A 16,772-nucleotide genomic window follows, 5' to 3' on the forward strand; every position below is an offset into this window, starting at 1 on the left:
ATTGCCTGATCCTTGGAGTTCATGTGCTCTAGGCTTCAGCTCCACCTGTCTCCTGCCTGAAGAAATGGCTGACAGGAGACCAGTGAGTTGGGAGGGATCTGTATGGCTTTCCCTCCTGCTGCCCTCCTTTGCACCTGTCTACTCTACTGCTGTGCTATAATCAATATATAAAGAAGAGCTTAAAACTTTTAATGGGAATTAGAAGGACTGAAAAGATCCCCCAAAATGACAGCACCTCCCCTTCGCCCAAGAACATGGGTAGACAAACTAAGGCCCGGGGCCCGGATCCGGCCCAATTGCCTTCTAAATCCAGCCCGCGGACAGTCCGGGAATCAGCATGTTTTTACATGAGTAGAATGTGTGCTTTTATTTAAAAATGCATCTCTGGGTTATTTGTGGGGCATAGGAATTCGTTCATTCCGCCGCCGCCCCCCAAAAATATAGCCCAGCCCCCAACAAGGTTTGAGAGACATTGGACCGGTCCCCTGCTGAAAAAGTTGGCTGACCCCTGTCCAAGAACATGGGGCTTGCATCAGAAGAAGTACTCAACACTCCAATTCTGCATATTTCTTATCAGAAGTTAGTCCCATTGAGTTCGGCGGGATAATAATAATAATAATAATAATAATAATAATAATAATAATAATTTATTTATACCCCACCCATCTGGCTGGGTTTCCCCAGCCACAAAATATTAAAATACAATAGTCTGTTAAACATTAAAAGCTTCCCTAAACAGGGCTGCCTTTAGATGTCTAAGACTAAGAATTCTTGACCAGGGTTGCTTTGCCTCTTGCAGAAACAGCAGCAGCAAAACAGCAGCAACAGCATCAGCTCAGATTTTAAAGCCACGCAGGGCACCATCAAATGGTGATTCGGATTTGGTGGTGATTTAAAAGAGATTCCCGGCAGGTGACAATGGAGTTGTTCTTCGAGGGAAGCTGTTACAGCACAATCTTCCTTTCTGGTAGGACAAAGTGTATGCGCATGCACAAATTCCCTCCCCCCCCTTTACTTCCTCAAACGCTTCTGGGTTAAAGTGCTCTCACTTTTGTGAAGGCCAGACAAGAGAAACCCTGCAGGACCACCTGGCATTTTATGCCCAGTTGCACAAGGACCACTGGGGTGCCTTGGTTCAAATGTTGGGCTTGGATGAGTGACGGTCCGGGTTCAAATTTCCCATCCGACCTACAGCTCAAGGTGACTATGTACTTGTACCCACATATATGCCTACACAGAAGTAAGTCCCATTGACTTCAATGGAACTTACTCTCTGGTAATTGTGTATAGGATTCAACCTGCCTCTCATCTTAAACATTAGCCTAAGCCAGGGGTCCCCAAACTAAGGCCCAGGGGCCAGATGCAGCCCAATCACCTTCTAAATCCGGCCCGTGGATGGTCTAGGAATCGACATGTTTTTACATCAGTAGAATGTGTCCTTTTATTTAAAATGCATCTCTGGGTTATTTGTGGGGCATAGGAATTCGTTCATATTTTTTTTCAAAACAAGGTCTGAGGGACAGTGCTGAAAAAGTTTGCTGACCCCTGGCCTAAGCTAATGTTATTTTTTATTTCTTGGAGGAAAATAAATGCATTAAATGACTAAATATATAGCCTATATTTCTTGCATGCAAACAGCCACTCACTGGGGAAAGGGAAACTATCCCCCCCCCCAACACACACACAGAAATAGGTAAATTTTGCGGTAATATTATAAAATAGCATACAGTGGTACCTCGGGTTAAGAACTTAATTCATTCTGGAGGTCTGTTCTTAACCTGAAACTGTTCTTAACCTGAGGTACCACTTTAGCTAATGGGGCCTCCTGCTGCCGCTGTGCCGCCGCCGCGCGATTTCTGTTCTCATCCTGAAGCAAATTTCTTAACTCGAGGTACTATTTCTGGGTTAGTGGAGTCTGTAACCCGAAGCATTTGTAACCTGAAGCATCTGTAACCTGAGGTACCACTGTATTGTCAACGATGAAGCTCATTATAATATTTTTATCACATATGGGTACACATTTTCTGTCTCAGGAACCAAAACGCTTTGTGCTGTCTCTGACAGTCATAAAATATTGTGTTTACTAGAAAGCGCTGTAAAAATTGTGAATGGTGGAATGTGTTGGTTGTTGTAAACCAAGCATCCCCAAACTGCGGCCCTCCAGATGTTTTGCCCTACAACTCCCATGATCCCTAACTAACAGGACCAGTGGTCGGGGAAGATGGGAATTGTAGTCCAAAACATCTGGAGGGCCGAAGTTTGGGGGTGCCTGTTGTAAACCAAGCTACCCATGTGCCTCCCCCCCTTAATGTTAATCTTACTATTTGTATGTCTGCAGCACTGAAACATTTGCCTAAGAACATGGCAGATTCGTTCTGTGTTATTCTCCTGCCCTTGACCCATAGATGTTTAAAGATTTTCTAGGGCAACAAGGCAAATTGAAGTGTCTTGCTGCAGAAAAAAAAAATCACAAAAGGATCACTCCTTGAGAACATATTAGGGATATTTAGGCTCTAGATAAAGAAGCATTTCTGAAGGGTATTGGGCGGACTCCTTCCTTAATAGCACTGCATTAGTGCAGTCCAGAATTTGTTGCTTGATGGTAGTAATGATAGTGATAATGATAATGATAAAATAAATACTATACAGGTGTTAATGGAGTAAGGGGTTGTTGCAGGAAAGCCTTGACGACACAAAGCTGCAAATCCTATACAAAAAACATGGCCTGATTAACATTTCACACAAAAGCAAACTATAGCTTAGCACAAGTGTGATGACATGTGGGCTTCAAGATTGGGGGAGAAATGTTATTCAATATGCATTTCAAGTCAAATCTATCAATTTTGCACTTTCTGAAACAACACGCAACCTGAAACGCAGCCATCTTTCAAAATTCACCCTTATCCAAATTTCATGATGCAGTTTATCAACCAAGCAATGTTGACAAAAACGCATTTATTAGTGGGAAGGGTACATAAAAATGATGAAAACGACACACACAAATGCATTATATTTTGGGGGAATTGCTCACAAAAATGTGTCAATTTGCCAAAACTGCATTGGAAAATGTGTCTATTGGGAGAAATTCACACTAAAATGCTGGAGAATTTTCACGAGGGTTCTCTTTAATGAAAACACTGCAAATCTCTGCAAAATGTGGAGAACTGACTTTAAGATTGGGAAAATGAGTGAACCAAAATCAACAGATCCTTCCATCCTCCATGGGTTTGCATGACATGTGAAATACTCCACTAAAGTGGTGAAATCGGCCACACTGGAAGACAAGCAGCTTCTGGTTAATAAGGAATTGTGGGTGGGTGGGCAGGGTGAAAACCTCTCTGTACATCACTGAGAGAGACAGGCAATATTGCAGAGAAGATGGAAGTTGTTGTCTAGCACTGCTCAGAGGGCACCAGGTTGGGAAAGTCTAGTTCTACCCTATAGGACAGGTGGATACAGATACAGATTCAGAGTCTGGATGTTGTTGTTGTTGTTTAGTCGTTTAGTCGTGTCCGACTCTTCGTGACCCCATGGACCATAGCACGCCAGGCACTCCTGTCTTCCACTGCCTCCCGCAGTTTGGTCAAACTTGTGTTCGTAGCTTCGAGAATGTAGACAACTCCATATAGCACAACTGAACTCAGTACTCAGGGAATAGGAATTTGATTTCAAACAAACTTCATGAAAAGTTTCATAATTTAAATTCAAATATTAAAATTCCTCAACAGGAATTTCAAGGGTTTGATCCATGTCCTGCTTTTGTTGACTGCTTGTTGTTGTTGTTTTCATGATAATTTTTATTAATTTTCAATTACCATTCAACAGTAGCATCATTATAACATTACCAAATTATAATACAATTAATAATACCAAATGAATCATATAATTTAGGTGGCTCCCCGCATGCTAGAATGGATGGTTCTGCGTTCCAGAACCATTCCAGTCAAAATAATAATCCCTTATACAAGAACTGCAATATTAATAACTTCTATTCATGTTGACACATTAAATGATCTATAGAATTACAAGTGCCTGTTGTCTTTGTCCATGGAGTTTTCTTGGCAGGGATACTGGAGTGGCTTGCCTGTTCCTTCTCCAGGTGGATCCATAGCTGCCAAGTTATCCCTTTTTTAAAGGGATTTTCCCTTATGCTGAATAGGCTTCCTCGCGAGAAAAGGGAAAACTTGGCAGCTATGGGTGGATCATGTTTAGTCAAAACTCTCCACTATGACCTGTCCATCTTGGGTGGCCCTACATGGCATAGCTCATAGCTTCTCTGAGTTGTTCAGGCCCCTTCGCCACAACAAGGCAGTGATCCATGAAATTTAAAATTTTAAAAGATGATGCTGTTAAGGTGCTGCACTCAATATGCCAGCAAGTTTGGAAAACTCAGCAGTGGCCAGAGGATTGGAGAAGATCAATCTACATCCCAATTCCAAAGAAGGGCAAAGAATGTTCCAACTACTGCACAATTGCGCTCATTTCACATGCTAGCAAGGCAGGCTTAAGCAGTATGTGGACCATAGCTGCCAAGTTATCCCTTTTTTAAAGGGATTTTCCCTTATGCTGAATAGGCTTCCTCGCGAGAAAAGGGAAAACTTGGCAGCTATGATGTGGACCGAGAACTCCCAGAAGTGCAAGCTGGATTTCGAAGGGGCAGAGGAACCAGAGACCAAATTGCAAACATGCGCTGGATTATGGAGAAAGCTAGAGAGTTCCAGAAAAACATCTACTTCTGCTTCATTGACTACGCAAAAGCATTTGACTGTGTCAACCACAGCAAACTATGGCAAGTTCTTAAAGAAATGGGAGTGCCTGATCACCTCATCTGTCTCTTGAGAAATCCCTATGTGGGACAAGAAGCTACAGTTAGAACTGGATATGGAACAACTGATTGGTTCAAAATTGGGAAAGGAGTACGACAAGGCTGTATATTGCCTCCCTGCTTATTTAACTTACAGTATATGCAGAATTCATCATGAGAAAGGCTGGACTGGATGAATCCCAAACTGGAATTAAGATTGTTGGAAGAAATATCAACAAACTCAGATATGCTGATTACACAACCTTGATGGCAGAAAGTGAGGAGGAATTAAAGAACCTTTTACTGAGGGTGAAAGAAGAGAGCGCAAAATATGGCCTGAAGCTCAACATCAAAAAAACCAAGATCATGGCCACTGGTCCCATCACCTCCTGGCAAATAGAAGGGGAAGAAATGGAGGCAGTGAGAGATTTTGCTTTCTTGGGTTCCATGATCACTGCAGATGGTGACAGCAGTCACAAAATTAAAAAACGCCTGCTTCTTGGGAGAAAAGCAATGACAAACTTAGACAGCATCTTAAAAAGCAGAGACATCACCTTGCCGACAAAGGTCCGTATAGTTAAAGCTAAGGTTTTCCCAGTAGTGATGTATGGAAGTGAGAGTTGGACCATTAAGAAGGCTGATCACTGAAGAATGGGTGCTTTTGAATTATGGTGCTGGAGGAGACTCTTGAGAGTCCCATGGACTGCAAGAAGATCAAACCTATCCATTCTTTTTTTTTTAAATAATTTTTATTAATTTTTAGAAAAAGAAAACACATACAAAATATACAACATAAACTCTGTCCCTTCATTTTCCCTCCACCCACAAGCCCACCTCTGCCACCAGTGAGACCCATGGGTATTGGGGAACAAAGGGGTCCATTTTAAGCTGGGTTTGACCTCCCCCCTCCTTCCTCCCCCCTCATCCCCCCCCCTGCCACTGAGAGGACAAAGGCGGAGGATCTCTGGGGATTGGCTTATCCCCCAGCTATTTCTTCACTGTACTGGAAAAAAGAAAAACAAGGAAAAAAGGGGAAAAAAACAAAAATATAAAGAGGGGGGGGGAAAGGAAAGGGGGGAAAAAAGGAAAAGGAAAAATATTAATGGCTTCCACGACTCTCCTCCTCCTGGATTTCCCAACCTCTTTACATAGTTATGGCGGGTTTTCTAATCCAATTCAGAATCTTATTCTTATAATATTAACACAATCCTCCTCCTTCTTCATGCTGTCCCCCTCTGAGCCCCCCCCAAACCTATCCATTCTTAAGGAAATCAGCCCTGAGTGCTCACTGGAAGGACAGATCGTGAAGCTGAGGCTCCAGTACTTTGGCCACCTCATGAGAAGAGAAGACTCCCTGGAAAAGACCCTGATGTTGGAAAAGATGGAGGGCACAAGGAGAAGGGGACAACAGAGGACGAGATGGTTGGACAGTGTTCTCGAAGCTATGAACATGAGTCTGACCAAACTGCGGGAGGCAGTGGAAGACAGGAGTGCCTGGCGTGCTCTGGTCCATGAGGTCACAAAGAGTCGGACATGACTAAACGACTAAACAACAACAACAAGAATTACAAGTGAGGCACTCAAACTATATCCTTGTTCTTCATGTGTGTGACAATTATTCTGTCTGTGGTGTTTCTTCCTGTGCTTGTAAAATGTAATGTAATCTTTTCTCGGTCATTGCTGTTATCCATCATGCCTTGGGTGGAGCTGATATCCCAATTTTGTTTCCGAAAATCCCCCATGCTTTTGCTGACTGCTTGGGACTTCAAAAACGAGGAACATGCCAAAGCACTCAAGATATGGCCGGTGCACTGTTTGGCTTGGTGAGTTACAAATTCTGTAGGAACTGATGACGTTGGATGCTGTGGTGGTGATAAAAGTTTTGTAAGCAATTTTGAACCGGGAAAATTTGAGCACGTTCCACCTCCTATTATTTTCTTCTCTACACAGAAAATGCAATGCCTTGAGCTTCCCTAGGAATCTTGTGGAACAAGAGAAAGGCTCCCTATTATGCTTATGGAATGCTGGGAAACTGCTGGGCCTTCCACTCTGAAGCGCTCCCGATGACCATCAATCCACATATTTGCTATTACACGCTGTACTCTCACTGCCTTGACATACACAGCCCAACGGGATGTGCGCTGGGTCATCAGAATAATTTGCAACCTTGTCCATTAGGATGATCCATGGGGCCGGCTGCTCAGCAGCAATCCCCTTTATGATGTTTCGCTTGAGCCATAAACAGCATTCTTGGCAGCAGAGCTCATTCAAAAGCAGGGAGCAGGAGGAGCAGGGGGGAAAGCACATTTTTTCTCTAAGGCCTCCTGTCATGCAGGAACTTTTGATACTTCCCAGACCACTTGATCTTCCATTTCTCAGAAGGAAAGGAAGGGGCAGGAAGCTCCAGTGCATTTAACAGTATAGCCTGTGTTCCTCTGAATAGTTGGGATATCAAAGCTGTGTGTGCCCTTTGGACATGCACTCTCAGTTTTAAATGGGCTTCACTCCCTAGGAGGGACTGAAGGGTAAGAAGTCTGACCAACTGGGCTCAAAAGGCACCATGAGGATTTTTTAAAACAAACTCTATCTTTGCTAGTTTTGCTGCAACATTTAAATACGGTTCCTCTATTGGAATTTGTCACTGTGGAATATATTGGATGTAGCAATATGAGGACAAAATACTTAGTTGCATCTGATGAAACATGTTCTTTTTTTAAAAAAAAGAATTAATTTTCCAAATTATTACAAATCAAACCAAATTGCTTAAATTTAACAGTTTCTTAAAATCAGGTTTCCCGCTCCTGTTGTAAACATATGTCAATCATTTCCTTTTTTAATGTCCAGTTGATCCTTTACTTGTTGTTAGTCCATTCTTGCAGCTGACCACATTTTTTTCCTCCTTTCAAACAGTTACATCTTATAAATATAAAATCCATTTCACGTGTGTAGTCTTCCATGTACATTGCTGTTTCAGACCTGGTGTGCTGGGAGAATTAATTACTATCTCCCATTGTTCAGTTCTTTGCAGCGTTTTTCTGGATGGCACAAGGTCACATTCCATTCCTTCTGCTGTTTACCAACTAGCGTACAGGCTGTGGCCATAAATAACTCACAGAATACATATCCAGTCTCAGCCATTAAAATTCTGCTCTGGAGTTTTTCCTCAGCACACGGTTAAAGACAAAATCTTTTCTGATGAAGCATGTTCTTGTCCACTAAAACACACAGAACAAGGTGAGATTACCAGTCCATCTATTCCAGGATTGTCTGCCTGTACCAACTCAAATTTCTGGGTTTTATGCACGCACAATAAAAGGATTTAATCATGCCTCATGATGTTCACCTACTTTGGAGACAGACAGACAGACAGACAGACAGACAGACAGACAGACAATATGTTTGAGATAGAACAGTGTTTCCTAACCTTTGGTCTCCAGCTGTTTTTAGACTACAATTCCCATCATCCCTGACCATTGGTCTTGCTAGCTAGGGATTATGGGAGTTGTAGTCAAAAAACAGCTGAAAACCAAAGGCTGGAAAACACTGAGATAGAACAATGTTTTCTCCCCCTGGAGAAATAGGGGAAAGGCTGTAGCCCATGGATAGGCCATCTGCTTTCATGCAGAAGGTTCCAGAATCAATCTCCAGGTAAGGCTGGGAGACACCCCAGCTGAAACTCTGGAGAGCAGCAGCCAAGCTGTGCAGGCAATACTGAGCAAGGTTGACCAATGGACTGATTTGGGGCAGTCCTAGAACTGTCTCCAGTTGTCTTCTCTCCCTCCACTCCAGCATCATTTCAAGGTGTTGGAAACAGATTCCAGGACATCAAGGGCCCTTAAAGCCTATGATGTACCTGATCAAATTTGTCAGGCTAAGCTATAAGCCTTATCAATATGATCAGCACATTCTGAAGCTCATCTGGTGTGTACATCCTCTCTCCTTGGGCTTGCAAATTCCTGCTATGAGCAATTTCATGTGAGTGCCATTAAGAATTGTAAAGCATCGGGTTCTATTTGTGGTAACAGATCGTGTGTTTCACACTGCTTCTTTTAGAGCATTTTCCTATTATGTTGATAGCAATATCCATCCCTTTTTAGTGCCTCTGTTTTCCTATTTCCTTTACAAGCATTTGCCTCTGTTCTGAATGCCAGCACATTCCACGCAGGATTATAATATCATAAACTTGAAATAGTGATTACATAAAGCAGAAATGGCTAAGTGATTCTAAAAAGGAAGTGAAGTACAGTCTTAGAAAAATCACTAGCATTCCGTTCCATGATAAGTGTATATCATCATTTATAAATAAATGAACCTTCTATGTTCACCCAGCACATGTCTCAAAATTGACTTTGTCGATGCAAAGAAACTAACATCATAGCTAGGTCCAAGGGCAGGACACAAAGGAAGGAGTTCTGGGGGCAGGGCGCACATTCCAGGACCGTGGCAAGTGTTCCAGGGTGGGGAGCGCCTCCCGGAGGGCCATGGCACACGTTCTGGGGGCAGGGCACACGTTTTGGGGGCGGGGCGGGAACCCATGATGGCGCCCCTTGGAGCCCGCCGCTCGGGGCGGCCCGCCCCCACCACCCCTATCTCCCTACGCCCCCTGCTCTGTTCTGCCTTGGTCAGACCACACCTTGAGTACTGTCTCCAATTCTGGGCACCACAATTTTGGAAGGATGCTGACAAGCTGGACAGTGTGCAGAGGAAAGGCAACCAAGGTGATCAAGGATCTGGAAATCAAGCCTTATGAGGAACTGTTGAAGGAGCTGGGCATGTTTAGCCTGGAAGAGAGGAGACTGAGAGGAGGAGATATGATAGCCATCTTCAAATATCTGAAGGGTTGTCACATGGAAGATGGAGCAAGCTTGTTTTCTCCTGCTCTAGAGGGTAGGACTCGAACCAATGGCTTCAAGTTACAAGAAAGGAGATTCCGACTAAACATCAGGGAAAACTTTCTGACGTCTAAGAGCTGTTCGACAGTGGAACAGTCTCCCTCGGGGAGGTGGTGGACTCTCCTTCCTTGGAGGTTTTTAAGCAGAGGTTGGGTGGCCATCTGTCGTGGATGCTTTAGCTGAGATTCCTGCAGGGGGTTGGACTAAATGACCCTTGGGATCCCTTCCAACTCTACAATTCTATGATTCTATTATTCTACTCTGGCTCCAGTGTGACCCCATCACTGGTGTTTGAAGTAGAAGACACACGATGCTGGTCATAATCTATTGGCATCCCACAGTTTCTTGAGAACGACTTCTGTTTCATGCGTTTTCTCTCAAACCAGTTTGAAAATGTAAGCAGCAGTGAAGTTGAGGTGTGTACCTTTGAGACAGCAGTTGCACATGTGCAGATAGCAGCTTCATTGAAGATGAATTTGGAACAGTTGTAGGCAAATCAGGTAATGCACACCAGGTGAAGACAACCTCACCCCTTCTCTGTATAGCAGCATAGAAATGTACTTGATAAGGAAAAAGAAGGCACCTTTTATCATATGTGGTGGAAACGTAAGGTAGTAAAAGGATTTTGGGAAATGATATATAAGGAGTTGAAATAAATGTTTGAAATAAACTTTTCTTTTTAAAAAAAAACACACAAAAAAAACACAAAGCCTTCCTTTTAGGATTCTAGGTGATGAAATCCCAATGGAGCAGAAAAGACTATGTATGTGACCACGGCTGTGCAGGTGTTATTGGCCCAGAAATGGAAAGAAGATAAAATCTCTACCAGAAAAGAATGATGCCCAAAGGGCTAAAATGACTGGAAGAATCAGAAATCAAGAAGGCCAGAATTTTAATAAAGAATGGGGAAATTTTATCACCTATCTTAAAAACCATTGTAAGCGGTTAGTAGGATTGGAATATCACTTGTAGTTTTGGAACAATGGAGAGGTAAAAGATATGGATTATCATAAAAGATGCAGAAGGAAATGATTAACAATAAGACCCACAAAAGGGAGGATGGAAGTCCAGGAGATTCCTTCCTTGGAATCTTCTTTTTATGTAGCATGTTGGATTGTGGCTGTAACATTTTAATCTGAACAACAACAACTAAACAAAAATAAGTACGTGAAATGTGGGGTGGGTGGGGAGAGAAATGACCTTGCTGCCTTTTAAGCTGCTAGTGTGTACATGATCTATTTTTATTAAATAAATGAAGTTGGGACTGTTAGGATGCCTGAATCTCTAAAGGGAAGATATGCTTGGTAACCAAAACCAATCAACCAACCAGCAGCTAGAAAATCAATATGGGAAAGACTGTGCTAAATCTTGCTGTTTTTCTAGCAGCAGAGCTTGACAGCAACTCACAGAAAGGGGTAGAAAACTGGGTGTTTTATGATCTTCCGCTGAAGAGCTAAGGCTTGCTGTCAGCCGCTGACAGCAGGCGCAGGAAAAATGTGCAACATGCTTACTTTGAAAACCAACACGTCAAAGCAAAAGAAAGTAGGCTGCAAATTAGCCTCTGGTTTGTTTTGCAGTAGTTTACTGGTACAGTAAAAGTGTCCAGCTGCTTGACAATATTACATAAAGTGGACCTGAACACAGGACACAATGTGCTCTTTCTCCAGGTTCTGCAGTAGATGTGACTGAATGCATCTGCCTCTGTTTGCTCAGCTGGAAGCCTTCATTTTCTGCAAGAGGTGTCTATAAAAAGGTAAAGGGATCCCTGACCATTAGGTCCAGTCATGGACGACTCTGGGGTTGCGGCGCTCATCTCGCGTTATTGGCCGAGGGAGCCGGCGTACAGCTTCCAGGTCATGTGGCCAGCATGACAAAGCCGCTTTTGGCGAACCAGAGCAGCACACAGAAACGCCGTTTACCTTCCCGTTGTAGTGGTACCTATTTATCTACTTGCACTTTGACGTGCTTTCAAACTGCTAGGTTGGCAGGAGCAGGGACCAAGCAACAGAAGCTCACCCCATCACGGGGATTCGAACCACCGACCTTCTGATCGGCAAGCCCTAGGCTCTGTGGTTTAACCCACAGTGCCACCCGCGTCCCTATCACATAGTATAGTTAGCAACTGTTAACGGACCAGTGGGACTGCAACAAAATGTGTTAGTGTGGAGTGCTCTTCTTTGGGGCTATTCCAGCTTTCACCTGCAATACTCCATTCCACTCTCCATCAACCCAGTTTTGCAATTGCCCACCTTAAAAGACACTCAGCATCCTGTGATACCTGAGCATGGTCAGTGGGCTGTTTTTGAGAGGGGTGTTGCTCCCTTAGGGACCCTCCTCCCCCAAAAAGATGGACACACTTCTCCAAGCCTTCTCCCAGGGTGGATCTTAACAGAGAGAAAACCCCCACTATAAAAAAATCTGAAATTAGATCATTTTAACAACAACAAAAATCTCTATGGGAAATCACACTTTAAAATTTCCTGCTCTCTGGCGCCATCTGGTGCTGCATGTTTATAGTGCACTCAAAACGCTGTTTCTTTACTAATGTAGCTGAGTCCCTATCCGGACACAAAAGTTGTTTGATGTTTTTTTGTGGGGTTTTTGGCCAAAGTTGTTTGCAAAATCAGTTTTCTATTTCTGCCACATCTCTAATGTTCTGATATTTTGGCAGTTCTTGCTTACATCTTCATAGGCCAAGTGCCCAGACATAGCGGTGAGGGAGAAATTTGATTCGGTTCACAGTTATAGACAAATCTACCTACCGGTAATCCACACTTTCCAGAATAGCATGAGACCCCAAATGCAGCAATCATCCTTCAAAATTTGCACTTCCCGTACAATTTAGGGCACGCTGAATTTTTCAACTTACAAATTTCAAAAATGAGAAGTGCTAAAAAGTTGTAACATGACTTGGGGATTGAAAAGTTATTTTGGTTAAATTAATATTTAGTTTTGCTTGGTAAGTTAAACATGTGTAAAATTGCATAGAAATCAATAAGAATGACTGCCAAGTACTTGCAGTTATATTATATATATTAATCTTATTATTATTATTATGTATTACCTGACATTTCCAGAATTATAATTCTTTGGTTTGCAGATTTGAATTCCTTACACCCAAAACCATATTTTTAAGTCTCCCCACTGAAGAAATTCGCAAACATGAAGTTTCACCCCATAAATGACATGTTCTGCTGGGGCATTCTCCTGTCACCTTATCACAAGAAGTCCAAGGCTTTGGAGAAGCAGGTTTGTTTGCACAAGACCTCCTTATCGATTATAATTGTGCAACCTGAATACAAATTCCATCTAAAATATTGAATCCCATCCAAAAACAGCAACAGCCTCAAAGCACCCATAGATTCTCAGGAAGATGAATTCAACAACAAATGCCACATTTTATCTGACTGGCACTTTTTGGTGTAGGGGAAGTCTTATTGTCCATCCGTCCCCCCGGCTTTTGATAGACTGAGGTGGTGGTGTTTAGTGACTAGCCTGTTGTCCAAGCTTCCAGTGGCAGCTATAGGAAGTTGTTTTATGTGTGTATTTATAATGGTGCAGTGTATTTATGGTTATATTTATGGTGTGAATCACTTGAAGACTGCAATTTCTTAAGGGGAGTCCTTTGGAGATGCCTGTTTGACCATAGCGTGACAATTCAGAGTTTACGGGAAAGAGGGATGGACTGTCAAACCACTCTGGGAATTGCCATCCTGTGAGGGGAACAGGGGTTTTCTCACAACTCTCAGCACTCTTCATAGGTGCCAACTCCCAGATTGAAAAATCCGGGATTGGCACAGCGTGGCACCGGAAGTCGCGCTGCGGCCATTTTGGAAGTGGGCAGAGCAGCACCGGAAGTCACTTCTACGCATGCTCTGCCCATTTCCAAAATGGCCGCAGCACCAGAAATCGCTTCTGCACATGTCCAGAGACTCCAGACATGTGCAGAAGGAGCCTCTCCGGGCCGGTAAGAATCTGGGGAATTTACAGGGTTTTTTAAAAAATCCGGGCTGCCAGTGGGAAACGGCTGGAAAAACGGGGGTTTCCTGGGGAATACGGGAAACTTGGCAGCTATGGCACTCTTAACAAACTGTAGTTGCGTGTGCAGACCTTTTAACCCCCCCCCCCAAATAAATTCAGACAAGACTCAAAATTTTGGTTTGGTTTTTGGCAGAATTTAGGCCACAACTTTATTGATTACAATCAAGTGAGTGGTTCGACTAGCTCCCTGCACCTTTGCAGGTAGCGCTGACTCAGGGCACACCATAGGTCAGCCTTGGGTGAACACCCGGCACAGTGGAAAGCGGTGTCAAGCCAATCCACCAGCCAGATGTCTCCCTGGACTCAGGCTCAGGGCACAACCCTTTCAGGGCTGACCAACCAAAGTCCATGGGTTCCTTTAGCGGAAAACCCAAGTCGTTTGTCAGTTTGATATTGTAAGTTAGGCTCTCCCTGTCCAGATAGGGGCATAGCTGGGTCGCTGGCTGAAGATGATGGAAGACAATCTGTACCGCTGAGGTCACTTGAGCCTCAGGCTACATTGATGAATCCAAAGGTTTGATTGCAGCAACTGCTGATATATAGATATATATACAGTATGTGGATGAGGAACACAGAGACAACAATAAACACCTATCTAGAAGCATCCACAGAGTAAAAGCTTAAATCAGTGCATGCCATGGTTGTATAGGAGTCTTCATTGCTAATACATAAATTGAGAGTGGATGAAGCAAATCTTAATGGTCTGGATTTCATCTGGCTGCAGAGAAACTCATCTGTAACCCCCCCACCCCCCCACCCCCGGGGAAAAACAAACAAAGAAAATCCCACTGTTGAAAACTGAAATATACTCGGAGTCAAGAGTGAGTTTCATGCTCTTTATTCAGCTCATAGTCATCAAGGAGGAGAAGAGAAGACGAATGGCTCTTTTCCCAAAACCATCTGCTTATATACATTATTTACACAATGGGCCTTGCGTGATTGGCTACTTCAGGGCTACACCTGTGGGCCAATTATATTGTGGATTGACTTTTGCCTGCAGCCTGATTGGCTGCTCCTACAGGCCAATCAGGTAGCAGATTCACTTCTGCCAGCCGCCTGATTGGCTGCTCCAGCAGGCCAATCAGGTTGCGGATTCACTTCCACCTGGCGTTGGATTGGGTAGCTCCCGCTGATTCTGAATCCTATTGTTCTAGGATTCAGCTCAGTACATAACAAAAACAAACCCTCTTGAGTTTAAATCTCACCTCATAATTATTCAGGAGCCCTACATCTGCAGGCTTTTGAAGCATTTTCATATATACAAATTCTGATTAAATAGGTGCGGTGAAATCTATATTCAGCTGAATATGGAAATAGCTACACTCTGCTGCTGCAAGTAAACAGCATAAATTCAGCTGAGAGCATACTGTTATGAACTGGGTATGTGTGTGTGTGTTAAACTGTAGAGCCAGGCCCTTCTAATCCCTGGATCCAGAAAGTGTTAACATCCAAGCAAGGCTTCTAATTCTTGGAATAGCCAAACTTGCCTCCTGGTGAGGTGCAAAGGAAGGGACTCTGAAGGAGACAACAAATGTGTGCGGCCCCTCTCTCAATTTGAGGATCGTGAGAAAGACAGAAGCCAGAGTTGAAAGATGTGATGTGATCTTGAAGTAAAGCAGCAAGAGAGAGAGAGAGAGAGAGAGAGAGAGAGAGAGAGAGAGAGAGAGAGAGAGAGAGAGTGAGAGAGCTGTAAACCCCTCCATCTTAGGCTTGTGTGTGTGTGTGTGTGTGTGTGTGTGTGTGTGTGTGTAAATAAACCCTATATCATAAAGACACCACAGTCTCTGCTGTGCCTCATTCTGAAGGAAACACGATTCCTGGGTAAATTCCTGGGGCCCCTGGGATCTTGCACTGCTTGGAGATTGGGGTGGCATGTAACAACACTTAAGAAATAGGGAAAGGTGGAACTACATATTCTCTAGGAAACAACAGTTGCCTAAAACAAACATCAAATTTATCATCACTAGAAGCAGCAGGTAGTAACAACATTGTCTTTGTTTTCCTGTGCTAGGAAACAGAAATTGTACCCATCAACCACTCTTTCATATGTGCGCATGTGCACACACACACACACACACACACACACACACAGCTTTTTTATGGGGGGGGTGCAGGGGTAAGCATACCCCTAAACATTTTGTGAATCTTTGAATTTTTGTCCATTTACTGTATTTATTTTTCCCAATTTAAACTATAAACTGGTGATTTTCTTGAGTCAAAATGAGAGTACCCCTAAACATTTTTTATAGAAAAAGCACTGTGTGTGTGTGTGTCCGTCCCATTTCCTTTTGGATGTTCCGTCAAGAATTTTCCAACCTGACAAATTGTATGCATGTGCATTTTGCATTTCCCCGTGAATGAAAAGCTTCATCTGGTTAAAAACTGCATTTGTCTTAAAATATCCCTCCATAGCTCTGTGCTACATTAATACATTGGAGGTGGCATTTTCCAGACTCAGAGATGTTCTAAGGGTTGGTTCACACATGTGGTGTCATTAGTTGCCTGATTGGTGAGGTGAAGCTGCAGAGCCACCTGACTCCTGACTCCAGCACCCCTGCAGTTTACCTGGAGTAGCCAAGACGGCTACAAGGTTAGGTTGTGCAGGTGCACTGACAAAAACAATTTGATCCTGCCTCTAGTGCAGTCGTTCAGCCCTGATCTTTCCACTAGCTTGCTCTGGCCACTTGCAGGTGAGTTGCAGAACACCACTTGTTGAGACGGTGGTTCTGTCGGGCCACATGGTCTACCAATGCACTCAGGGCCGGCTCTACGTAGCCCCCCGGTGGCGCAGGGCACCATGGCGCTGGCCCGCCAGGAGGGCGCCGCAAGCTGCGCCCGCCCGCTGGCCGGCCAGTCCGCCGGTCCGCTGCGCAGCTGCACGCGGCGCCCACCTGCCCACCGCGCTGGGAAACTGGGCAGGAGGGCGCCGGACAGATCGCGCTGTGTCTGCCCGCCCGCCCGCTGCGCAGCAGTGCCGTGCCCACCCGCCCACCGCGCTGGGAAACGGGGCGGAAGGGCGCCGGAGAGATCCGGCG

Source organism: Zootoca vivipara, chromosome 3 (genome assembly GCF_965207765.1).
Source record: "Zootoca vivipara chromosome 3, rZooViv2.hap1.1, whole genome shotgun sequence".
Lineage (NCBI taxonomy): Eukaryota > Metazoa > Chordata > Lepidosauria > Squamata > Lacertidae > Zootoca > Zootoca vivipara.